At 34.8% G+C, this 15,607-nt stretch overlaps 1 protein-coding gene across 8 annotated transcripts in view; it reads left to right on the forward strand.

Annotated features, from left to right (window-relative positions):
- PLEKHA6 (pleckstrin homology domain containing A6) overlaps positions 1-15,607 on the forward strand; it is a 214,915-nt gene that overhangs the window by 44,465 nt on the left and 154,843 nt on the right. The gene's annotated exons all lie outside the window — the stretch shown is intronic.

The raw sequence follows: 15,607 nt of genomic DNA on the forward strand, positions 1-15,607 counted from the left end.
TCTTATCTTTTCATGGATAAATGTATCAACTTTTTGTCTGATATAATGTTGTCTCCTTGGTCTGTCTTTCGTCAATGTTTAGTGTTTTAACAGCACATTTAAAAATAAAATAAAGATAGAGATGGTCCAATGATTCATCCATTTTAGTAAAAGGGGTTGGAGCTCAATGGAAAGGCATAAGCTGCAATTTTGTTATTTTGAAGTACAAAAGATAAACTCTGAAAGAGAGAAACTAGAAGACTTCTGAAATTTTTGGATCTTCTTTGTGTTTGGGACAAACTTTATAATGACAAATCATTTTGGACTCAGTTCTTCAGTCAAGGCGATTCCAAAATGCCATCTGTTGAAATATGTTTATCTCATGAAGCCTGTCTTTCATTAATGCTATTGACTTTTCTTTTTGGATGGTAAAACAGACACTTTTGGATTAACTAAGATCTAGCATAATTTTATCTGTTTTCTCTTCCTGATAATCTCCTCAATTCAGTGTCAAGGAAGAAAATAGAAATATATTGTTTTTACCTTTATATCTGCACTTGGATAAACAAATCTTGGCTTGAACTATGGTTTACTATAATGCTAGTAAATTTTAAACCTTATTTCTATATGTTGTAGTTAAAAATAACTAGTTTGGGTTTGCAGTTAATTGAAAATGGAAATAAGAAGTCAATATTTTGTCCTAACAGACATGGCATTAGGAGGTCAGGAAAGAGGAAGGAAGTAAAACTTACATCATATAAATATAATCCATTGTTTTTTATTGCAATTGAATGCCAAATAAGTTTGTGAAATGTTTAACTTTTTGAACTCCAATCTTTCTGTCTGGATACCCTCTGTATATGATTCTTTTCTATCATTTAGTATAGTTCTTAATTACTAACCCTGGGAGAGCAGCATTATGAAAACTTGTTAATTCAAACATTTACTGGGCTGTAATTTGCATTATTGTTCAAAATAATTTGGTGATCTTTTATTGCATGTAACAAGTTATAAAATACATATTCTGTACTTGTTTCTATCTCAGTGGCAATTGCTGGTACAGCTTGCACATTGAAAGGGGTCTGGATCTCATTGCTTTAAGAAAAGGAATCTTATTTTGCTATGGATTTTAGTCTGTTGTCTCCTTATAACTGAGCTCTGAATTTAGACATGCTCTTATATCAACTCTAAGAAGATACTTTTGTATCTTCAAAAGTTTCTAATGCTATTAATCCTCAGCAAGTTTTCAACTCTTAATTATATTGATTATAAATTCTGTTATCTGGTAAAGTAGCACAAAGCTTCTGATTTCTCACCATGTTATTGATATGATTTAGTGACAATGGGGGCTACCATAAATGGGTCATCCTTTTAGCAATGCATGACACTGAATCCAACCTTTGACTGAAAACATCCCCAGAGCAGATTTTCTTATGACATTTTCAAATCCTATCTTGATTGTGAAATTTGCTGTATAACATTGGCTCACTCATGATTTTTCAGTCTACCTGAGGAGGTTCAAAAAATAACACAGAGAAAGGTTAAAGAATTATGTAGCCTACATAGGGAAAAGGCAGACTACCTATACACTTTTTTTTTAAATGATTTTTTTTTTACATATCCTTTTTGTGCATCATATCATTTCAGTGAGGATGTGGGTTAAAGTTTCATGGAAAAGCTTAAGTTTGACCAAAAGTTGTTTAGCATGTGCTGAAAGGCTGAGTAAAACCTTGTTTCTAAAGCTATTGGTTTTATTGGTAGTTTGTTCTTCACTAATCTGCATGGCTCAGATTGCATGTGTGATGTGTCCTTCTCTATATTGTACTTTACATTAATAAAACATGTAGCAGTGCATTTCCCATCCCCAGAGACCTGAACAATGATCAGACAAATCTCCTTTGTTTTGATGAACTGTCAGATCAGAAGGCAATCCAGATGCGGTACGCTCTTCCTCTTCTTTCTTTATTGAGAACTTTATTTATACTCATAGACATATTCAGTGATGCTTATTGGTCTAAATAATACAATAATACAATTATTTAGACAGATAATGGTCTAAATAATACAATTGCTATTTTTTTTAAAAAAAAAAATTCCTTAAACAAAAATACAAATAAGTGAACTAGATTTAAAACCTAGAAGTAGAGAACATTCATTTGGAAGGAGTAACTACGGCACACACAGATACAAATGCCCTTCTCAAATAATAATATTGAAAAGATGGTACAGGATTATAATCCAGAAGGACCTGCCCTTTTCTAGCAGGGTCGTCTTGTTTAGAACTCTATGCCTACCTCTCCCTTCATCTTTTTTTTTTTTCCTATCCAAAACTGATTATGTGGGTTTGACATTTTGATGCACTGGTGGATGGATTGGGTTCACTTTGAAATGTCCTTGATAATGATCGAAGCAGGCATTGCCCATTCCCAGAGACCTCAACATCAGGCTAGCAAAGAGGGGCAGGAGAGGTGAAAGCTTGCTGTGTCTCAACCCAGCAATTAGTTCAACGGAAGTGGAAGCTGCAAGAATCATCTGTGATGGACTAAGGGCTCCTGGCCGTTATTCCTGCTGACAGCCTGTCCTGTTTGATCCATCATTTGGCCTGCTGCTCCTTGAAAGTGAAAGTGCCAATGCTTTATCTATTCGGGGAGACACTTTCCTGCAACAAGAGGCTTCATTTGGCTCTAATTTTTTGGCATGAAATTTAGCAGCAACAATCCTGTCAAAGCACAGACTTTGGTTAAATAAAACAAATAGAAAAAAGTAAAGTTTTTCAGAAACCTGATAATCTTTTACTGCTTCAGAGATATTTTAGCACATGGTCAATAAGAAGAGAACATTGCTGTTGGAATGCTTATTAAGCAGGACCCCTGGGGATATTAGGTGGTTATCTAAGGTGTAAAGTTAAGAGCATCAATTTTTAAGGAAAAAAATAAAAAAAATGTTTGGTACATTTATTAATAAACCCTAAAGTGCTATTTTTTCATTTGAAGTAAAAAGGAAATAATGTTCTTAGCCAGAGCTCCAGCCATAGTGCATCTTTCTTGGTCTGGGCCCCACTTATCTATGAGACAGAGCCACAGAAGAGATAGCTCAGAAAAATGTTAATATGTCAAAATGATGCTTTTATAAGGTGGGTGATGTTGGGATGCCTCCAAGTTCTTCTATGAGTTATAGTGTCTTGGCCTTAAGAGAGAATCTTACTGAGTTGAAGGAAGAAGTGTCTTTAAGCCGTATTCCTGCATAACTATAGCCTTGCTTTAATCAACACCATGTCTTCTTTGATGGCAACCATGGATCAAGAGTGAGAGGTGCTTAGAGGGGGGAGATTAGTTATTTGCATTTTTTAATGCAGTGCATATTGATATGTAAACAAGTGTGTGTTAGCATGAAGATCTGAAAGAGATTTATAAATCTATAAATGAAGTGGTGAGAATTTGGGCATATTATAGTATTAGAAAATCATTCTAGGATCATGCATTGATGATTAGATGCATTATTTATGAGATTAAAACTATCAAAATATAGGATGTGAAATACTTTTTGGACAATACAGAATGTCAAACCCCATCCATCTTGAGTAGGATTTGGGGCTGCCACAAGGGAGGATGGGTAACTGTGGGAATGAAAGTAAAGTAAGAAGGGAACAGTGGTGGGATTCAATTTATTTTTAATACTGGTTCTGTGGGCATGGCTTGGTGAGCGTGGCAGGGGAAGGATACTGTAAAATCTCTAGTCAGAGGTGGTATTTCTCCAAACTACTCAAAATTTCTGCTACTGGTTCTCCAGAACTGGTCAGAACCTGCTGAATGCCACCTCTGGAAGGGAGGATAGCACAACAACATTCTTTCATCAGAGGTCAAGTCCAAGTTTGGAGGGGAATGATTGGATTTGGTAGGAATTCAGAATGGAGGTGGATTGGAGAGTATGACTTGAGGGTCATCAGAAAGGGGATTGGATGTGAGTTTAATTTAGCAGGGAAAAATGCAGGATTTCAGATTCGGGTTATCCCTGATGTGCCAATATGACTTCTCTAATAAATTCTTACTTTGTCTCTGAGTGCTGAATTAAGATGGGGAGTTTGGTTGGAACGTTGACATAAAATCTGAGAATAAATAGTCAGTCTTCACACTTAACAATTTAGGGGAAAAATCCTTAGCATTCATTGAGCAATGGATACTTCAAGGGATACCAGTGGTCTATGCAGAAGTATGCTTAGAGAAGCCATATGTGACAGCCAACGGGATGAAACAGATATCAGAGATTTCATCTGAGTTTAACTCCCTATAAAATTATTAAACTAGTAACCTAACCAGGTTACTTTTTTTCACACTAACCTATTTCTTAGCTCCTCTATTAAAAAAATATGGGACAAGCTCAGGTATAGCAGGGCAGTCCACCATGTGATAGAAGCCTACGTTGGTTACATTGCTTTATTCATAATTATAAAATATATCTGAGTAGTCAAAATACCTGTATTTATTAGATATTTAACTATTAAACTACATTAAATTACTGAACTTTGACATATACTTCTCAGGTATTTTATGTGTGTATGTGTAAGTATATGGAGAGAGAGAGAGAGAACTGACTCCTTTACTGCGGAGGATAGAAGAAATAGAACAAAAGGTATGTCAAGGCCAAAGCAAGAAACAAACAAAAAAAAAAAAACCACTACAATAAAATAAAGAAGGATTTCTCTTATATTTCTCTTTGGTCAGTCCTTAGGAAATTCTTTCATTCTATTTGTTGTTGGTTTGATTATGCATTCCATTGTTATTTTAGTAAAGATACTTTAAACAATGTGATGACGCACAAAACTCTTGGTGTCCATGGTGAACATTTGTACCTGTTTTGTATACAAAACTTTACCTATCAAACATTTAAAAACAGTGTTCTCAGCCTACTGTACTGCTGTCTGAAAGTGTTAAGACTTCAATTTCATAATGTCCAATGGTGTGGAAGTTTCAGTAGAAGAGAAGATAGATAGTTCAGGATTGTGCTGTGGAGTCCTTAATGTTCTGAGATTGGTTGTTTGCTTCTAGATGCTTCATTACCCAACTAGGTAACATAATCAGTGCAAATAAGGAGGTGTTTAATCTCTGTTTATATACAGTCCCAAGCGTTGGTGAGGATGTGGTTTTCTCCTTGGTATTACTTGATAAAAGTATTGTTTTCTGCTTACTTGATTTGTTTGTCCAGGGTTAACCCCTGCTTATCTGGGTGTTGGTGTCTGGAGGGGAAATACTCTGGTCCATGTTTTTCTTCCTTGGCTTTTTAATTGTCTCTTTTGAATGGTGTATAAATATGGTTTATTTCTATGTACCTATTGATGGTTTATTTGCCTGAATGTCAAGCTTCTAGAGCATTTTTGGATTTAACTTGGTCTAGTATGCTTACAGTTTCCCAGTTGACCATGATTGAGTTTGCCCATGTGTTATTAGATAAAGGAGTTTTCATTGTAACTTGTGCACTAGTTGCTACATGCACTCTGCTAATCTTCTGCTTAGATACTGTAGTGGCTGTTATAGTTCTTACACCATATGTTGTATCTGACTATAACTATTGTAGACCTACCATATCTGCAGGACATGGCCTGACCACAGGATGGCAGCAGGATTAGAGCTTGCAGTTTTTATTTGCTACCTTATAGAGGCCTTCCCTTCCAGATTTTTGTAGTGGAGTTGAGCTCTGGTAACACCAGATTGAGAAAGACTGTTTAAAGGCACCCTTATGATAAAAAGTGGATGAGAGAATATATTGTTTCACAAGTGTATCAGTATTCCTTAATCAACTTCCTGGACTTTCCTTGAATCACAGGTAAAATGAAATAGGTAGGGCTCAATCAAATTTGGCAATGATCTTTCTGAAATAAAGACAGCTGGGTACAATTAGAAAATTATCCAAAAGATATTCAGAAGGATTGAATAGTAATGAAAGCCTGGAGATAAAAGCATCAATGATACTCTGCTTTTGGAAAGTATAGGAAAGGAAGTTGTGCAAAATGAGGTGGGGTGATACCAATGTATTTTTCTCACCAGGATATCTAAAACCATCCCATTTCTTTTCTTTTTTAATATAACTTATATTAAGAATTTTAATTACAATAGTAAAACCTAATATCAACCAAACTTGGAAAAAGAAAAGAGAATTGAAAGAAAGAATAAATGACATTCCAAACATTTAACAATTGTCTTTTGCGAGACAATTCTTTTGTCTTCAGCAATAAGAAAAATATTTTTTATGACGAAGTGACTTCTAACCTTCTTTACAAGTAGTGTAACTCTTCACCACCTATAAGGTTACAAACAAATATTTTTTCATCCAATATCCCATCTCTTATCTCTAAGAAAATCCATAAAACATCTATTTTTCAATCCTAGTGTCAGCAGAAAGTCCATAAAGGGTTGCCACAACCTTGCAAAAAAAAAAAAAAGGTCTTATTTTAACCTTGATGAATTAAACCAACTTTATATTCCTTTCCTTTACTTCTAACAGTCTTAATTCAATTGGATATCATTGTAGGATTTGATTTCTCATTCTGAAAGTCATTGGTTTCGTTTTCACAGAGCTTTCTTCAATTCAACATACCTGAACAACCTGAAGTCCCTATTCCATTCCTTTTCTAAAAAGTTGCCTACTTTTCTTTTCTTTTTGTCCTGTAAATAGACTAGCTCTATGAATCAGAGAATTAAGAGTTAGACCTGATTCATGTTTGCAGATCAAACGTTTTTGTAGTTTTTGTAGAAAAAATCAATTTGGGGTGATACGAAGAAATATTAAAGCATATCTGTGGTGTGCCATTGAAATGTATGTGTCATCACTTGAAGTTGTCAAGATACTCATTAATCAGCCCTTCCAAAGAAGCAGCTGAAGGAATAAAATTGCTCCAACCTTTGTATTTAAAAAATATATATGAAAAAATGCGACACACCAATCTCAACAAGGCATTTGTCAAAGTGTCTTGAGAGAGTTCTATTTTAATGCTTCGATCAATTTAATCAATGTCATTTGACCACCTTTATGAAAAAAATCACTTTTTTCAAGTAGAATGTTGTGAGAGCTCTGCTGTTTTAATAGCATAGAGTTTCTTCACTGAATTTCAAGGGGTTTTCATAACAAAGCACCTCACTGAACCTTTGTGCATCTCTGTGTGTGATAACTGGAGTTGCTGTGTGCCTCATACTCTCTTGTTGCCAACATCAACAATGTCATAGTATCTACTCTACGCCTACTGCAATCTCATTAGTAGTCTTTTTAACTACCCTGTCATCCAACATTACAGTTGTTTCCCTTGTTAGTTTCTTCTTTCTGACATCATTCATTATGGATTTATATTGTTGGTTCTAAAGTGTTTAATGACGCTTCCTGAAAATGCTTTTCTATTGTTTTGGTTTTAGTTGCCTCTGTTATTTTCTTATGCTTCTTTTGTGAATTTTGTTTCTTTTTATTTTCTCATTGGCGAAAGAAAAGTGTAATATTAACCAGTTAAGGACTACTCAATGCAAAGTTTCTGTATTATTAAAATCTACAGGCAGGTAAACTGTTGCTGAAGGTCTTGCAGAATTCTGCACAATGTGTGCCTTTTGGTTTCATCTGGCCATTCTGGTGGTCTAAAAAAGGCAAAGTCCCTGGCTTTGTGCCTTAATACAGTGCAGCTTGAACTAAAATTATAATATTGTAATAAACAAGCACAGATTAGAATCTGCTTTACTTTGTAGTGGTCAAAATATCTTATGTTCTAGAAACCATTGGCTTAGTATTTGACACTAACTTTAATATTAATGCTATTTTTTAAAGATACTAATGTAATAAAAATGGCTCTAAATCAAGGTAGTCTAGATTTAACAGTTTTGCTAATCCAAGAATGGATAGAAGATGACTCAGGTGTACCTGTACAATGAGGAACTGGTATATTTACATACCATTGGTTTTCCCACTTCCTTTACACACCTATTTGAGAATTGCTTTTGAATGTATGCATGCCTGCTGAGCTCCGCGTGATTGTAGGAGTGTTTCCTCCAAAGCATGTGTGGCAAACATTTCCTGTTCAAATTATCTATGCTAACACAAGTTGGCAAGACTCAGAGTTTCTCCTCAAACCTTGACATTTGATAGTCTATTAAGCAAGCGATATATGTTCTATTCAGTAATCAATAATTTGCAGCAGACTTTGAGTTGTCCAGTGTTGCTCACCAGTTTTTTTCCACTCAGTCTCAAGAAAATATATTGGGTACGTGTTGGAAATTTATGTATTTATTTAAAAATATTTACATAGTCACCAATCTTATACCAAAGTCTGGGTGGCTCTCATTCAAGAAATGAGATCACAACTGGGTTATAAACGGTGGGATTCAAATTTTTTTACTACCAGTTCTGTGGGCATGGCTTGGTGGGCATGGAATGGCTTGGTAGGTGTGGCTTGGTGGGCATGGCAGGGGAAGGATACTGCAAAATCTCCATTCCCTCCCCACCCCACTAAACTGCTTTCCAGCTCCATTCTCCTGTGCAGGGCAACAAAAGAAGACCCAGCCGATCAGAGAGTAGATGGGGGCAGGGCCAGTCAGAGGTGGTATTTGCTGGTTCTCCTAACTACTCATAATTTCTGCTACCGGTTCTCCAGAACTGGTCAGGACCTACTGAATACCACCTCTGGTTATAAACCTTCATTCTCTATTATCATCTAGTGCCCTGTAGTTAGTGTATAGAGCAAAGCAACAGTTCATGTAGTCAGTCTGCAGCAGTGGCATGGCAATTCCATCTTTAATTTCTCACCAGAATTCAGAGGCTAAGAACTATTGATAACCCTGAAGACTGGGATCATAGCTTATGAAGTGGTAAAGATTAGATCAAGTGTTTCTCAAACGTAACCACTTTAAAATGTGTGGACTTCAACTCCCAGAATTTTATAGAGCCAGCTATGCTGACTTGGGAATTCTGGAGTTGAAGTCTTCATGTCTTAAAAGTTGGAAAGGTTGAGAAAACTGGATTAGATTGATTGATTTGTGGTTATGTACCAATGTCTAGGCCAACCTGTATTTGTGGTAAAATATTTCTATACAAGACATTGGAAAAACATTGATGCCATTTTAATATTACTTCAGATGCTGTAGCAATTGTTTTTTAATTCCTTGGTAGGATGGCTAAAACAGATGTCTTTTTTTAGCTCCTCACATATGCTAAGTCAGATACATGAAATTAGCTTTGGAACTCTGTCATACTGCATGCTGTACACATGTAGGGATATGTTTATTAGCCCTAGCAAGATATGTTAGCATGAAATTTGAGACTCAGGAAAACTCATTGCATTAAGATTACTCAAGGAGATAATTTAATTTTAGAGCTGTTTCCAACACTAGCTTAAAAAAAATCTTACTTACATAGACCATCAAAGTTATGAGAGGCAGTTTTGTGTAATGGTTGAAGATACCAAGCTAGAAACTGAGAGATTATGAGTTCTTAGGCATGAAGCCAACTGGGTGACTTTGAACCAGTCAATTTCCCTCAGCATTAGGAAGAAAGCAGTGGCAAACTACTTCCGAAAATGCAGCCAATATTTTCCAGGAGTCAAAACTAATTCAAAGCTACCAAAATAGATATGGTATGATATTCTTTGAATATTTTAAATTCTACATTTGTGCATTTAATTGACAATTTAGATTTGAGGCATTTGATTACATTTAAATGCTATTTTGCCTTCTGAATTTTTAATTCAGTCAACTGTGTTCACCATCCTAATGAAACTAGAGTGAATACATTTTTCAGATAAATATTAGATTATCTTCACTCAGATTCATCATTTGAGATTATCAAGTATGCGACACACATTAAGAACTGAGGAATGCCAGCAGAAGATTGGATTTTTTTAATTATAGAGATGGTGTTGTTTTCCCTGAAGTAAAGTTTGATATTGTGCTCAATATTATTGGTTTTCTCTTGTTTTTATAAGGCGTTCATTGCCTAGAATTGCTTTGCGAATCACAGCAACTTATACTTTGTATAAATGTCATGGGAGATCACTTTTGGGAATGTAGTGCATACTGACATACAGACTTACCCATCATACTACCGTATTCTTTTTTGGGGCAAGCACTCTTAATGCAAATGGAATTCATGAGTAAGAAATAGTAAGCAAAAAAAAAGTATAATGTAAAAAGAAAGGGAAAAAAACAATGTGTAGGTAAATTTAATTTACACAAATAACAATCCCTACATCTCCTCATGCCTCTGTATCTTGCTTGCCTAAGTGCACTATTTCATTAACTGCCTTTTGTTCTTTAAACTTCTCACCTATTCTCTTTTTAAAGGGCCTCATCATCTCCATCCAACCATGACTTCCTCCTGATCCACTCACTCTTCTTTCATTATTTGTTTTGCAATCCAAATGTTATTCCTTCTCTATATGGCTAAACTATTTCAATGTATTTGTTTTGTATTGATTACCCACTCTGAAATTCAGTTCAGGTTCATTCAGCATGCATACATTCTTGAACTTATCTCTTCTTATTTTACCACACACATTTCCATTCCCACTCAGGTTTATACTTCTTCTAACATGCCTAACTCTCAATTCCATATATCAAACAGGGCAAAAACATGCTTTATATATAGTCATTTTCATTAACTTAAAAGTCACTCTTTGCAACAAATGACTTAATGCCTAAATACCTTTTTGTCAGTAGTTGCATGTTTTAAAACTTCTCCATAAATTTTAATAAACATTCCACCTACAGTATGTAGTACAGATTAATTTACTTCCTCTATTTTTGATGTTTATTTATACCTTGTCTACGTTTACTCAGATTTTCCTATCATACATAATAGCTTGGGTTTTGATATATTCAGATTCAAAGCTACATTCCTTGTTGCCTCATACAGTCTATGTAACATTTACCATAATTTTGTGTGTGTATTAATTTAATGTGATATATATATATAAACATATTATATATGTTTTCTGAGGTTCTCGCGGGTATTTGTATGTGGATCTTTGGTTATTCGGGTTTTCTCCCACGTAAGATTGGAAGTATCTAGGCAACGTTTCGATGAAGTCTCATTCATCATCTTCAGGCTTGTGTCTTCACTCTGAGAAGCACAGAGCGGAAGACACAAGCCTGAAGATGATGAATGAGACTTCATCGAAACTATTCAGAGATGTTTGGCTTTGGGGTGGTATAAAAAAGTTTAAGAAATAAATAATTAAATATTCATGAACTAGGCCACCAGGGTTTGGTTAAGAAACTATGGTTAAGAAGACCTAGTTTAACATAATATACAAACCCTGCTTGTATTTGGTAAATTAAGGGTAGATGAAAAACTGTATGTAAGTGAGAAACGAAATACATGGACTTTTGACCAAGTTTTTAAGAATTAAATTGCTACTGTTTATGGACAACCTTGGTTGTGTTTTCCATGAAGACAGCAATTAGTGAATGAGGCTGCAATTGGGAAAACAGTCTCTGTAATGTTAAGCCAAATGTTTGACATACTTTCTCTTTCAACAGTTGCATTAATTAATTTTTCATTTTTAAAAAAATAAATGTATTAATTTATTTCTTGCTGCATTAAACTGATGCTTCTCCAGTGCCATGAAGATATCAGTATTAAATAGCTGCTTTTTAGTTGCTATTGTTAAAACATCATCTGGTCTACAGCAGTTGCCACTTTTTCACCATTTCCTTGCCAAACCATGAAAATAGCTGGCATTTGAGATTACTTACTTATTTTGATAGTGATGAAAATGTGTCTTTTCTAGTTGGTATCATATATGCTCCACAGAGGAATGGCCTCTTCTTCAAATCTAATTTAGGTCTTTAATTAAATATACTGAGATTGTATCAAGCTAGAAATTGTTAATTTATTCAATACTTGATTCTACATGCACTTCATTTAACTTTAATCAAGGGTTCCATTATTTCTTTGTTTATTTTGCAAAAAGAAAAGGTTTTATGGATATATTCTATATACAGGATTAGAAGAGAATACCGGTAGGTAACATAGAAGTTCTATTTTTATGAACACATAACATTTCAAGAATAGTTCTCTGCTTTGCAAAGATTATTTGTGAATTCTCTTAGGTTTATACCTATTTCAGGATGCTCTAAGTGTGCAAGGTGATATTCAATAAGGAGTTAGGATCCTCTATAATTTTTGTAAGAACATATAACAACATAAGGTCCACCTTAATTTAGCACTTTGTTTTTCATGGTGGTATACCCACAAGCAGGAGGTAGAGTCATATTCTTTGCTCAGCACTGATTCCCTATAACTAGTATTTGGAGCCCCACTAGTCTTAAACTAGAAGTAATGTTGAGACCAGTAGCCATTGGCAAACCTATTTTCCATTAGTTACCCTTTTAAAGCCACCCAAGTTAGCAGCCATCATATGTGTAATATGCTATGTTATTATGAGTACTTTGGAATGCTAAAATAATATGAAGTGTGACTGTAACTCTGAATATTAGTTCCCAAATTGTCTGCACTAAATTAAAAAAAGCACTGATGCTATTCAAACACACAGAACATGCACAAGTGACAGCAATCCTTGAATTTATATACATATCCTCTTCCCCTGAGTCAACGGCAAGAAGCAGATTGGAAATTCATAATTTATTTATATTTTTCATTTTGTTTCAAGCAAGCCAGGATCAAATGTTACTGTAGGAAGAGGAGGAGCACAGATGTCTGAAGATTACTCATACTCTTGCCTTAGTGTCAGTTATAGTTGGGTTTGCATCTGAAGCAAGCCTATGATGATGATGCTATTCATTCAATCATGGCCAATTGTCAGCAATTCTGTGGACAAGAGCTCTCACATTGTCTGACCATATATGGCTTCTTTCAGTTTTTCAAGCTCCGCTGATATCAGCTTTGATGTGTCCATATTTTTGGTAGCCTCATTTCCTTTTACTGATGACCATTCCTGGTATAAGTGCCTTTTCCAGTGAGTTTGATTGCCTGTTGTGGCCGAAATAAGTAGGAATAAGTGGAATTTTATGATTTTTGCCTTCCAGTGAAATGTCTGGTTTTATACGCTCCACTACTTGCATGTCACCTTTGCTGTCCAAGAAATGTGCAGATTTAAATGTACTGACAAACCATTCTCATGATGTGCAGAAGATAAGCAAACTTGTATTTTGAATTATTTGTCTCTTTCTTTTCTGCACATATGCAAGTAATACATCTCTTCCTACACCTACTGTTGATTGAATATGAAAAGCTGGAATGAATCAAGCTAGCAAACCAATGTCTTAAAATCTGATAAAATGTTTTGTGTGATATTGATAAAAAAATTATCAATGGCAAAGAGACAAAGGGAATCTATATGAAGTGATTTAAGACATGCTGAATTATTTCATTTGTCCATTTAATGCTAGCTGTAAACACTAGTTTAAGCTGGGCAAGATGCCAGTCTTTTCTGTCAATACTTTCTTTCACTCCCTTCTGGCAGTGACTTTTTTGGGTCCTGTTAAATTTCCTATTCTCACATCTTTTACTTCCTGCCAAGAACATATCCTGTGTTTTGGAGCTATCCAAGTCTCAATACCCAAAGCCATGTCCGGTCAGAGATTGGGTGCTCTTGGGGGGGTCTCTGTGAAGGAAATTTGTTTCTGAATATTCGAAATGTCACTGTAGGCCATTTAAGAGATGCTTTGCCCAACATACAAATGCTCTAGTGGAATCCAAGCTCTTTAAATGCCATGGAATGTTAAGCTAGTTGTTGAATTTGCTGCAATTTGGCCCAATTTCCATTATCTTGTGCAGATAATTCTGTATGTTTGCAAGTTACATCTAATCAGATGTTTATCTGAAGAAGGAGGAAACAATATTGTTTTTGAAAGCTACTTTTCAATAGACAATGTATTTCTTTTTGTTTTGCTTTTTGTGTTTTCCTAATATTTGAATGGTGCTTATTCTTATTAAGGCATTTGCCGAAAATCATATTTTTGCACATGAGAACCTGCTAAATAGTAGGGACAGATTTTATTCATATTCCTTTTTTACCATCCATTTTAATGCAAATGCTATTGATTATTTTAAAAGTATTCATTAATGTTTAAAGACTTGATTTTAGTCTGGAGAATCAACAGGTAAATGTTTTTAATAGTGAAATAAATATACTATCCTCGAGAAATAATTGCATGTGCTCAGATATGAAGGAGAATTGCCAGGGTGGTATTTCCTCCCTAAACAGCACTCGTGGACACAATGCCATCTTAATGCAGTAGAAATATGACATTGTTATACCAGCTTTGCTCCTTTTAGATGAAAACATCTTTGCATAAAAAAGAACTAAATATTGAGCATTAATTGCACCAGATTAGAAAGTCTTTGTAAACATAATTGCAAAATATGGATTTGTATCTTATTCTTCTGCTAGGTATTCGTTAATTATGTTTATGGAATGTTAATGACTGCAAGGAAGTTGAACATCAGATAAAGGGAAATTAAATGTTTATAATTGACCCTGCTCTACATAATGAATCCAGGAAAGCAGGAGGAGAGAAGGCCAGATCTGCAGGTAAAATTGCATCTGCTCAGCACTAATAATTATGTAGACTCAAAATGATGCAAAACAACTTTAGCATCACCATCATCTTCTTCCTCCTCCCCCTCTTCCTCCTAGCAAAAGAATAATGAGAATTCATCACAACAATTGCAGTCATCTGATTTGATGACTGGTCACAAAAAAGCAATAATAGAGAAGAAAAAAGAGAAATAAATCCCAGAAAGACTAATTAAGGCAGAACAGGCTCTGTAATACTACAGAGTATATAGTATAGAAGAGATAGCATAGAGGTAATTGTAATAGTGATAACAATAGTATAGAAGTAATAACAATAAAATATAGAAGTAATTGTCATATAGTAATAGAAATACAGTGCAGAATATAGATTATAGGAAGCACTTACAAACATATTTTTACGCATTACATCTCACAATTTATAAAAGAAAAAACTTTTCTTTCAAAATTAAAAGTCTCTCTACTTATAGGGAGAAATAAACAAACCTCTTGTTCCAGGATCCAATGCATTTGTCTCTTTCGTGAATCTGAATCTAATTGATTAATGGTTTTGAAAAAGATCGTGTGACACTCACTACTTCCTGAATCTTTTGAAACTATTGTTCATTTTTCCAACGGCACTCACCTGAAGGGATCTCTGGAAATATTTCCAATATGGAATATATCCTAAAAATGCATAAGCCAGGATTTCTCATTAACTCTCATAGGCAAACTCCTTGCTATGTATCAATCATATTGTCATTCTTCCTTTACTTTAAAGAAAGTTTTAAAGAAATTTCACGGCGCTTTCCAATTCAGATGTTTCTACTCTTGGTGCCCAGTGCCCAGCAGAAGTATGGACCAACTTCCTGATGTTTCAGAGGTGGCTGTTCTGATTGGGACTTCTGCAAGCTGAACTTGCAGAAACTGTCCATTTTGATCATTACAGGCTGGTCCCAGATTATAAAAAAGGTTCACCGATCAAAATATTCTTCTTGAATGTCAACACCACAGTAAATTACCAACAACTACTCTTGTAATAGGAACAATTGGGTAATTTTAGTGAATTTATAAGTTATAGGTCTGGTGTACACTTAGACTAAGACTAGAGTTCTTACAGTGTTA

This window comes from Notechis scutatus, chromosome 3 (assembly GCF_049901735.1).
Source record: "Notechis scutatus isolate UNSWTSFEM ecotype Mainland chromosome 3, rNotScu1.2, whole genome shotgun sequence".
NCBI lineage: Eukaryota > Metazoa > Chordata > Lepidosauria > Squamata > Elapidae > Notechis > Notechis scutatus.